This window comes from Prunus avium, chromosome 2, assembly GCF_965620075.1.
Source record: "Prunus avium chromosome 2, drPruAviu1.hap1.1, whole genome shotgun sequence".
Lineage (NCBI taxonomy): Eukaryota > Viridiplantae > Streptophyta > Magnoliopsida > Rosales > Rosaceae > Prunus > Prunus avium.
Genome location: NC_142285.1, coordinates 27,222,454 through 27,235,123, shown reverse-complemented (window position 1 = coordinate 27,235,123; position 12,670 = coordinate 27,222,454).

Sequence of the window (12,670 nt, the reverse complement as noted above, 5' to 3'; positions counted from 1 at the left end):
ATTAAACCAGAATAGGGTACCAATAAGTCTTAATATCCTAATAGTAAAATGGGAACTAATTAAGTTAAAGATAATGAGGAAATCTGGCCACAATATGGACAAGCCACATATGACTGGCAACTGGGATATCCACATACATGGCAGCTTAGGAGGCATGGAGGACTTGGCATTGGAGGTGCTGTTGGTGTTGGCATGGGCCGATGAGTAGTAGATGGTGAGGGTGCGGAATTCCCAGAATTCATAGGAAACGGCGTCCTTCTCATTCTCCATTCACTGTATAGTGAGCGCAGTCCAGGTGAGAACCTCCAAAGAAGAAATGACACGACTGCTACCATGACCAAGCAAAAGAGAACAAGTTGAATCTTGAACTTGATATTGCTTCTTGATGGTGGTGCCCCTTCAAAAGTCATATTCCCCTGCACCACAGCAAGTAAGACATTATATATTTCAGTTACTAACCAAGCAAATGATTCTAAGAGTCTTCTTCTAATTATTGTGCCATCTGCTAGCAATAGAAGCACATAAATATAAACATTGAACTATCAATCGGTTTGTCGATCAGATTGATCTATAAAATCATGTAATTTATCTAAACAAATTAAATATACATATAATTATAAGTAATGGTGATATCTACTATACTACTATTTCCTTTGAAATGTTCGTAAATTTTTTTTAAAGATGAAATAAGATTTAATAAATAAAAGTTACATAAAAAAATATCATAAATTAAACAAGTGCATTCATTGTTAGTTAATATTAACATATTAAAAATTATATAACATTTTTAGTTGGGTCACACATTTTTAATTGTGCAACTCTTATTCATGATAAGGTTTATATAACATTTCCAACAAAAACAGAAAAACAAAAAGGTTTAATATGCCAGCAGCCCAGTTACTTTTATCCCAGCCCATTTCGCAGCAGCCCAAATACCAAATCCCAACCCTAACCTAATCCCCTATTTCTTTATATCTCCACCGCCGTTTATTTTCTTGTCTTTGTTTCTGTCTTCTTTCTTCTTACGTCCCCCACCATCTGTTTTCCTGTGTCTCCAAAACCCACCCAAATCACCTCTCTTTTTCTCTCCGTTTTTCTATCTTCCTCCCAAGTTCTCTGGTTCTCACTCTTTCTATCTCTAGTTCTCTATCCTTGGCTCTCTCTCCACCATAGCGACTGCCCAGATCCATCAAGCCATACCCACTGCTCAAATATGAATATACTTTTTTTACTCTATTTTAAACCAATTTAATATAAAGTTTACGAATCTATTGATTTGATGATCAACACATAAAAATTCAATTTAATTCAGACCCAAGAAGTCACCTAAATTGATGGGAGAAGGAGGAAGAAGAATAGTTCGGACTGGAGAGGAAAAGGATGAGGGCTGTCATTTTGGAAAAGAAATAAGGGTGTTATGGGAAAAAAGAAATTTTCATTAAAGGAGCCGGTCATTTTTTTTAAATCGACTTTTAGAAGCAAGGGTGGAGCGAGAGATCCGAGATTTTAAAATAAGTGGCTCTCTAATACTTTACTACGCCTTGGTTGGTTATTTTTCTTTTTTTAAAAGCCACTTTCTTTGTAAGCACCGCACTCCCAAACGCGGGGCAAATTCCGTGATTGAACTGGAAAAAGGATGACTCTTAGCCACTTTTTGGGAAACCGCTTTTTGATATGGTTAACACTGTTATGTTAGAAAAAAATGCATGTTCTCTGTCGGGGAGAGAGAGAGAGAAACGGAGGGGAGGTGGTGGTGGTGTTAGGCTAGATCGGAGAGGGATTAAGTCGTAGAAGGGGAGGATGGGAGTTGGACTTAAAAGTAAAGTAGTGGATCTGACCCTCTAAAACGAGAGAGAGAGAGAGAGAGAGAGAGAGAGAGAGAGAGAGAGAGAGAGAGAGAGAGAGAGAGAGAGAGAGAGAGAGAGAGAGAGAGAGTGCAAAGAAATACATACATCAGCGGCAGCGGCTGGGTTGAGTGGTGCTGCAGGTGTAGCTTCATCAGCGGCGCCGGCGCCGGCGGGGTTGGGTCGTGGTGGAGGTGTGGCTAGTATACCCATAATGTGAAAAGTCACGAGCAGCAGAAGAAAACCTTTAGAAACCATTTCCCTAAACCCTTTTCCTTCAGCAAAAACCCAAAAACCCTATTTATGCAACTCATTGAGAAAGGAGAGGAGAGAAGGCAGAAGAAGAAAAGATAGAGTCTCTGCGTGTGAGGAGGGAGAGCGAGAACGATGTAGTCAAAAAAAATATATAAGAAGTTATACCATTCTTGGTAAATGTCAGAGAGAGAGAGAGAAGAATTGTGGTCTTTTTTTATTTTTTGGTAAACAGAAACTGTGGACCTAGTTCAGCGGTCATAGGATACTATTTTTGAAATGTGGGGCCAAGTGAAAGATATCACTGGGGCTGGCCTCTGTTCCTTATCTTTTAATTTCGTTTTTCTTATTTTATTTTCTCTTTCTTCTCATTACCAATCTGTCTGTGTATTATTTCACGTTTTGATCAAGACTGTCTTCAAATAATTTTGATGTATGCTTGTTAAGGGTGACAATTACCAACATGATCTGAATAATGACTCAAAATAGCGGGGGTCAACCCACATGTCTAAACTTGCAGGTCAAATTTAAGTCTACACGTCATAACACATTTAATAAACTAATGAATTTAGGATGAGTTCACCAACCTGCGAAATGACCTACTAAACAATTTTGGCATATGCTTGTTTCTTTTTTATTTATCAGGTGATGATTAAGTAGCTAGGTAGAGATCTTTCCTGGGCATCAAGAAGATTAAATATGTTGGGCACATATATTTTATCAAGCTCTGCATTTGAAAAAAAAAAAAGAAGTGCAGGACATAAATTAATTAATTAATTAATTGTGAATAATGTATGTACAAGTTCCACATATTTTTTGTGTACAGAGAGGGCCTATCTATATATAAATATATATACTTTGACAATTCTTGAAGTTGAACTAGTGTTTGATCGATAAGGGTGCCATTACTTAATATTATATGTATGCGTTTGTTCATAAGTTATGGGCACACACACACCCTATAAAATTTATTTATATATTTTGTGTCTTTCATTTTATTGAATAAAATAGAAAGAAAGCAAACATGTTTTTAATTCAGAGAGAGAAAGAGAGAGGAATTGTGGACTTTTTTTTGTTTTTGGTAAATAGGATTTGTGGATTTAGTTTAGTGGTCATAGGTTCCCATTCTTAAAATGTGGGGCCAAGCCAAGATCACGATATCACTGTTAGAGAGAGACAGAGAGGAATCGTGGACTTTTTTTTTTGGTTTTTTGTAAATAGGAATTGTGGACTTAGTTTAGTGGTCATAGGTTCCCATTCCTGAAATGTGGGGCCAAGCCAAGATTACGATGTCACTTGTTTTCGCAGTTGTCTCATGATCCTTTACGTTGCCTTGAGAGTGAGATAAACGAGCTATAAAAATATGAAACAATCTATACAGACCTAAGAAATATATTTTTAAAACTAGAAAAGAAAGGCCAAGCTATAACAAAAAAGTAAAAGTAAATGAAAAAAAAAAAGCCCAAAAATGATACACTATATTTATAATTTAAAATTTTATGTTATTTAAAATATGTTTTAAATTATATATATAGAGAGTTGTTCTCTACTACGGATGTCCGTATTTTTTGTAACGTCCGGACTACTTTTTTTTTAGCCTTCTTTGTGGTAATAAATCAACCTAAACACATTCATCACTTTTCTTGGTAAAGGTAGAGTAGAAACCCTGCCCTGCCAATGCTTAGAAGTCAAACATCACCTCTTGATTGGGCTTTTCCTTCATTGGTGGACTGTAGAGAGTACAGTCCACCAATGAGAAAATTCATGGGGTTTTCACTCTGTGTACACCTCTCCACCCAATCTACCCTGTGCTTGTTTATCTGCTTCAATATCTACCTTTAGATTGTAGGCTTCAACTTTATACGTATATGTGGGCCTGTTATCTAACAAGATCATATGGGATTAAATTTTTCCCAATAATGCAGATAATTTTATAGCAATGTAAACCTAGACAGATGGCTTGCATGTGAAGGAAAAGTCCACCAATGAGAAAATTCATGGAGCTGCTGCTTGTGAGTTGTTTTGTCTTTGTTTTTCTTTTTCTTTTGGTTGCCTTTGGCAAGTGCAACCCACATGCGTTATAGCGCGTGGGACAGGACTTTTGGTTTTATAAAGAGACAGATCTGAAAAGGGTCCCAGTAGCGTGCCCCCACTAGGGTAACCGCCACCGTCAGATCCGGCAACTTGCATCCCAGCCGCACATATATTTTTTGCCTTCTTTGTGGTAATTTTTGTATCTATGACATCGTATTCTAGTTTTTGGAAATTTGTCTTATCTCTGTGTCGTGTCGTGTCGTATCGTATCGTATCACCGTATCCGTATGCATGTATGTGCTTCTTGGTAGAAAACTAATAAAAAAACTAAATGTGGAATAATACTAATAGGGGTATTCTTAGTTGGGTGGCATTGAAGCGTGTTTGAAACTTTGTGCGATTGACAGTGTGTTGTCTTTAAAAGTGGGAAGTGAATCAAGTTTAAAGATATGAGATCTATTATTTCATGCATTTAACTCCCACTTATCTCTACGTTCCAAGTAGAGTCATGAGCAATTCAATTACGCGCATTTCATCATCGTCCAAACACATGCAGTCTTAAAAACTTATTTTAGAGGAGAGAAATAGGAATAAGTGATAAAAACATTCAAAACTAATTAACACTGAAGTTCTCTCACACAACTTTTCTCTTACCTGTCACATTTGGAAAAATACATCTCTATTAATTTCCTCTATATTAACAAGTTGAGTTGCTATGGATCTGAGGAGGGAGAGTCTTGTGTCGAACGATATATTCCAGGGTATTGTGGAGGTTAGATGTCCTAACCGCCCGCTGAGCTTCTCTAAACCCTTCTCCATAAATATCGTCAACTCTCGTTTCCATCTTGTCTACACGAAATGTTTTCAAAGTCTTCGTAAACATAGCTTGCTCGGTTGTGTAAGAGTCCAAATTATTATTCCCCTCATAACAAAACCATTTCAACCACAGGTATGCCATCACTTCGCAAATACCTTCACGCACTCTGGGATGCAATGTCTTACAACCTATTACAATTTACAAGTACATAAACTATCATTTATAGAATAAAATATGGGCTATATATTTCACCAATTACGAGGGAAAAATAGCTTAACAAAAAATTAATCATTCAAAGAAAAATAATAATAATTCATTACGAGAGAAATAGATGGAAAAAAAAAAATTCTTTTATTCGAACCTTTAAGAAGTAACCATGCGTGCATCATCTCATGTGCCAAGATCGCGCCCATTATAACACTGCATGCAATAAAACATTAATTGTATGAATATGTTTTTGAGAGGGAACCAAATTGAAGGTAGTATTTATTTGTTGTGATATTTATTCCTAAAGATTTCATAACTGTTATTATTTAAGAATTTTGAGAAACTGAGAGGGGTCATTTTGACTCAATACTATTTACAAATGTATAATGATGGAAAAATCGATGGTTATATAATATGTTATATTATCATCAAATTACAGAGGAACTTTTAGGAGGTGATAAGTTTTAATGGAATGCAAAAATGCTTCTTCAATTATGCACCTCTTTCTCTATTCTCTTATGGTTACGCTAAATAAAAATCAACAAGGTAAGGGTATGTTAGCTCAAGTAGTTAAAAGCAGTTATCCTGTATTCGAAGTGTTAAAGTCATCTATATAGGAGTTGGATGCACAATTTCCTAAAATTAAAAATAATAAAGGAAGATGGCCTATGAGCTATGAAAATAAATTAGAAAGAATGTAGTGAGAATTTGGGGATGAGGAAGTGCGAAAATGAATTTATAATAAAAATTTATAAAGAAAGGTATTTGAGAAAAAGTACTCTGGTATTCCAAACAAAAGTAATATTGATGTCACTTTGCCCTTGGTCAACGTCTTTTCAACTTTCTGCACTTGAATAGTATCCCCATTTTTGGAATAATCTGTAATCTGTTGCAAATCAAAAGGATAAAATCATCAAACCCCAAACAAATCTTTTTTATTTTGTTTGTTTAACAACCAACACCAAACAAAATAATTACTTTATGACAAAAAGGATCCCACATTTTAATTGATAAAATGCGAGCTGCACGTTTTATTACTAGAAATAAGGAAGCTAAACCAATCATTGCAGGTACCTACGTTCTTCAAGCTAAAGCATTTGCATTTAAACAATCTTTAATATGGGCTAATTAACCAATCTTTAATATAAATTGAAGGGGATTCAAAGACACAAATCCAAATTATCACAAAAAAAGGCACATTTACAATCCAAATTAGCTACCAAATTACAATCTAAAATTGGCAACTTTTGGAAAAGCTCTAACGTACGTCTCAATCAATGACATTTACTAATATAGTAATTTTATTTAGGGCGTTAATAATTAAATTGTAAAGAATCCTATAGTAATTTTTTATAATAAGATTTTTCAAAACAACATAGACTATTTTAGGCCTTAATACGTCTCTTACCGCCCAGACTTTTTTGCGATCGAATGTGGTCAATCCAACTGCACCCTGCACCCTGCATATATTCAAAAGAAATACCATTAAGAATTTATCAATAAAAAATAAAAACGAAATAAATCCTTGGATGTCTTTTAATATTAGGAAGAATCTATTTACAACACTGTTCGAAACAAGTATGATTTTATTAGTCATGTTACTTGCCTTTTGTCCATGTAGTGTTTGTCGACCAATAGAATAGGAATGTCGTTATCCACTTCGAGATTTAACTCTTTATAAAATTCACGCATCTTTTCAATAAGACGGTTGCATTTACTTGGTTCGAAGATAGCAATAGAACAGCAATCCGAGCAAAGCTTACGGCCATCTCCAACGTTCACATATTCCCTTTGTCCTTCTGTCTGACCAATAGAATAGTAAATTAGGTTATCATTAAAAAAACACCAAACAATATTTATACACGGCGTATTGCTTGCTAATTGTACCACATTTATTATCCACCTCTCTAATAAAAGCAAAAGGCTAACCAACAATATAATATGACTCTGCCTAGCTAGAGGCAACACGGGAATGGTGAACCCAGCACCTCTCTGTGTCTTTCTACCAACCTTGAATCTTTCACAAACACTGCACCTTGGAGTCCCATCATCTAGATGCACCTTACAGAATTTTGAACCACAGAATGTCAGTTGCCTCGAATTTTCCTATGGGAAAAAGAAAAGAAAAATCAGAATAGAGTATGAAAGAATTGAAGAAATATATTTAGGTATAATGGAGTTAAAATTAAGGTTACATACCCATCTTTCAATATCTCTATTGCAAACATGGCATTTTGGGAACGTTGGCATCGTGAGAATTCTTGGCGGGGGTTGCTTCGGAACGCGAGAAGAGCCAGTATTTCCCATCAAGATCAAGTTGTACTGCAAAAACTAATATATATGTAGCACCAAAGCTAAGCTACAAATAATAAGCACAGAAGAAAAGTATAGGGCTTACAAGTTTTTGATCATACTCAATATGTTTTAGCAGTCTCTCCTGGGATTTTATTTGCTTATATAGACACAATTTATATTCCTAGGATTGATTCCTTACTCCTAGAAGGATTCCTGTAGTTACCCGTTTTTTTGAAAATTAACGATAATTGTATTCAATAATTGGACATAAAGATCAAATACCCGTAGTTACCCGTTTTATTATAGTTAACTTATTGTATTGACTGAGTTTGCACCTTTTATGTAGTTAACTTTTTTGGAGACATGCGAACGCTTGTAATAAAACCGAACTTCTAATACGGTCTGGCCATCTCCTAATTGAAGACAGATTAAATTCAGTTAATTGTTTTTATTGCGTGATTTCATCATTAATAATTAACATGCTTTTTTTCATTTACAATGGTATAGACATGCTTTAACTAATTAGAATCTGTTTCAGCATATATGGGTTTGCATCCTTTCATTTACGCTGCCTTGAGAGAGAGAGGAATTGTGGACTGTACCTCCTTTTGTTTTTTATTTTATTTTCTCTTTCTTCTCTTGGTTGTTGTCCCATTCTCTACTCTCCGCTCCTGCTTTTGCGGGCCTGACCTTGCAAATAGACAGTCTCCATGATCCGCGTGGGACCCAAGAAAATGTCACAATATGGCCAAGATATCCCTGCTTTGATTTCATTTTTGCAAACAAAACAACTGCAAAAAGAAAGCTTTTTAATGAAAACACAAAAGGGATGTTGACCCTATTAAGCATTGGAAAGGAAAACTTCAAACTTCTAGGCCCCTAAATCAATAACAATAGGATACATAGAAAATAAGGTCCTATTAAAAAAATGACAAATAATATTACAGCTGAACAAAATACTTCTTAACCCTATTATTAAGTCTAATTAACTAAATAAATAACTAAATGCTTCTTGATTTAATCTTGAATTTGGAAAGAGAGTAAATTATAAATACCTACATTGGGCCCGATTGCAATATTCCTGTATATGCTGATATCAAGCTTGGTGGATATGATACTCTCTATATTTGCTAGGTCGTTGTTTTAAATTGGATACTCACTCACACCATGCTTCAGTGCTTAATTTGTTGTAGAGAGAGGCAGGATCCACCCTCTTCCCTAAATGCAACAGCCCCATGTTTTCAAACTCCCCCTTGTCTATGCACTTCCCAAATAACCGGGCCATGATGTATGTTTTTGGTGCACCTTTTAATTGCTGCGTTTCATATGAAGGGCTATACTTTTTGGTGTCTGTATTCAATAATTGGGCATAAAGACCAAATACCCCTAGTTATCCGTTTTATTATAGTTAATTTATTGTAATTATTGTATTAGAGCATCCACAATCGTACTCTCTATTTTTTAGTTAAAATTTAGCTAAAAACACTATAAATATATTTTAGGAGCTCTCTATTCAACTCCAACCATACTCCCTAGTTTAAAGAGTCATAAATATTTTTAATTCTTTTTAATTCAATTTTTGAATAAAATGTACACACAAAAGCAACAATAAAAAATAATTGGCTTAAAATAATATTAAATAAAGAAGCATTTAATTATAGGGAGTCACTATGACTCATTTCTCTCTTCTCAGATTTAGGAGCTCCTAGAGGTCTCCCTATTTTAGGAGCTGAATAGGGAGCATGGTTGGAGGTGGCTTTTTTCAATTCCTCCCTAAATTTTAGCTAAGGAGATGGTTTATGGAGCCCATTGTGGATGCTCTTAGAGTTTGCACCTTGTATGTAGTTAACTTTTTTGGAGGCATTCGCACGCTTGTGATAAAACCAAACTTATAATACGACCTGGCCATCTCCTAATTGAAGACAGTTTAAATTCAGTTCATCTATATATATAAAGCAAAAGGTAGAGAATGGTGAAACATTTAAAATACCAGAAAATGCCCTTGGTTAATGCAAATATTAAGAATTGAAATTATTAATTAAATGAGGATAATATGGTAAATTCACACTTTTTATATTAAAAAAAAATTAAAATTAAAAGAAAAATCATATAATGAATCTTATTTTTAACACAAATCAGATAAAATAAATTTAAATTTTTTTCAAAAAAGCCTCTCGCAGACGTAGAAGCGCGTGCGGAGAGGCTAATTGTTTTTATCACGTGATTTCATATTTTCCCCTCATTAATAATCCACATGCTTTTTTTCATTTACAATGGTATAGACATGCTTTAACTAATTAGAATTGGGTTTGCAAAATTGCAAGAAGATATAATAAATTGATTTTTGTATTATGACCGTGGGAGCAAATAATTGGTTTCCTTAGTCTCCTAACAAGTTCAACTATAGAAAGAGCCAGTTAGCAAATGGCAAGTGAAACAAACACATCCATCGTTCAATCTACCAGTTTCTTAAGAAAAAAATTTCAAACCATAAAAGAACAGAAACAAATTATCTAGGATGTAACCCCAAACAACAAAATAATTGAGAAAGAAAAACCCTAGCTGCTAAGAGAGGGAGAAAGAAAAAGAGAGAGAAAACTTCATATTCAAGGGTTTGTTTTTTGTTTTTTTTCCTCGGATCCCGTTGGATCTTCAGTGTCCCTGGCTTTAGGTAGACCTATATCGATCTACTCTTCTTCTGGTAGATCTATTGTCTCAAATCCTAATCCCAAATTAGAGAATTAGCAATGCGCATTATTGCCTACAATTGCAAAGAAAAAGAAAGTTTCAACAGTAGCCAGATTATTTTTCGCTAGAACATGGGAAATTAGGGGATAATTACTAGTTGGTACAGGGGTTTGATAGTTGTTTTCGTGAGAATCATATCAAAAAACGGTTTCCTAGAAAGTGGCCAAAATTCATCCCTTTTCAGTTCAATCACCGAATTTGATGTGGGTAGGTCTCCTATTTGAGGTTCTTCTATTTCATCAACTGGAAATTAACAAAGAAATTATCTGCAAAAACAATCATAATACTAATGTAAAGATACCCAACAGTACAAACAAGACACAAAAAACATCTTATGATGAAAAAGAGATCATGAATTTTAAAGGTTATGGAAAGTTGCAAAGAATTTCAAAGAACTTCAAAATTATGCTAATTTGTATAATTTGTGAGAAGAAGAGAGCCTATCAGGAAAAAAAAAAAAAAAAAAAAAAAGAGCTCAGCTCGGTTTAAGAACTGTGCTTTTTTTTTTTTTTTTTTTTTTTTGATAAGTCTGTAGGTTCATATATTCCTAATTTATATATGTATTTCCTAAAATTTGAAATAGCATAGTCTAATTTTCCCTCCAATTCTTTCTGGCAATTTTGCTTTCTTTTTGCTGAGAAGTCTTCGTTTCTTTCTTTATTGACCTGTGTTGTTAATTTGCATACTTTGTAACGGCTGGTCTGACAAACTAATCCCATGTGGATTATGATATCTATAGTTCTACAATATAAAATTGTATTTTTTTAATCATTACCAATTTCTAGTTTTTCATTCTTCTTGTTTATTTGGTTTTTGGCACAAGTGATATCGGAAAGGTGAAATTTGAACACAGGGCCTCCGGTGTAGGGAAAACTGCTCTTCACTACTTGAGCTACATGTCCCTTGCTTCCACTCTTCTTGTTTAATTCATCAAAAAATTCCAATAGTGCCACATCTATGACGACCTTTCCCCAAATTTAAGAAAAATCTGGATCTATGAATGGTGAGGGTAATTAAAGATGTGGCACACTCTTACCTGTTGAAATTTTAGCATATGAAGTATATATAAAAAAATCTGATAAGAAGAGTAACCAAATCCGTATACCAGGAAATAACAAGCACGCAAAAAGAGCAGGTAACTGGTGGGCTAATACGGTTGTTGACAATTTAGTTAATTTGGGTCATTATTATGATCACTCTTTTGGTTTTGTAATTTTCCTACCATTGTTTTAAATTTTGACTTGTACCATAAAGAATCCTCTTCATAGTAAAGCAAGACAACATGCATTTCAAGTATTTTCAATTGCATTTATTGAAGTTCACGCGCATAGGGGTTCGAACCCCTACCCCCTTTCCAAGACATGTAGCCACTTAACCACCACACTAGTCATCACTTTATGATTTATGCCTATGGAATCTCATATTTATAGCTGTTGTGAGCTGTTTCTCAAAATAGAAATTAACATAACTACTTATTGTTTTAATTGTCGATCAATTACTTAATTACTTAATATAATTTATTTCCTTCATATTTAATCCATTTAATGTTATTGATTATTTTATTATTCATTATAAGTACTTATATTACTAAATTTCCCTTCAAATTGTTGCTTAATTACTTAAATCTCTATAATCATTTTCTTTATTTCCTATTTAATTCTTCCTTGGATAACTTTATATGTTTTTAGTTAATTTTCAATCTTCACTATTATGTTTTAAGCATGGTAAAGTGCCTAATTTTCATGACAAATCAAGTTGGCTTATATCCTTCTTTTTAAATTTTTTTTTTATATAAATAATAAATATAAAAACGTGTCCCATGTTCAGTGAAATAAGGTTACTCATGTATTTTACCATGCAATTTATAAAGTGTAAAATATTATACTAAAAAATGATAAATAAATGACTAGGGGGTGTTTAATTTTCTTTCATTAATTACTTTAGATTTTTTAAGTCACAGAGTGTAACAACCTAAACCTTAATTCATTGTTAATCATTAATTTACTCTGGTAAAAAGACAATTTTGCCCATGGAATATTTTATTATAATAAAAGTTGACTTTTTGACCAGGATGGCATTTGGAAATTTTAATTGGACCATTGCGTAGAGAACATCGAGGCGAGTCGGTAGACACGTAGTGGGCTCGGATCGGAATTGTAACGAAGAAATTGCGGTAAAAAATTAACTCAGTGGCAAACTTGTAAATAAGTCGAAGTTCTTTTATTAAAATCAAAACCGGCTTTATCTCTCCTGGCGCGCGCGTTTTCCTTTCTCTCTCTCCTGTCTCTCTCCGACATCGTCTTCACTCTATCTCTCTCTCTCTCTATTCAATAATTGGGCATAAAGACCAAATACCCCCAGTTATCCGTTTTATTATAAGTTAATTTATTGTGATTATTATATTAGAATTTGCACCTTGTATGTAGTTAACTTTTTTGGAATCCCATGTGCTTGTATCCAATAGGTTGCTTTG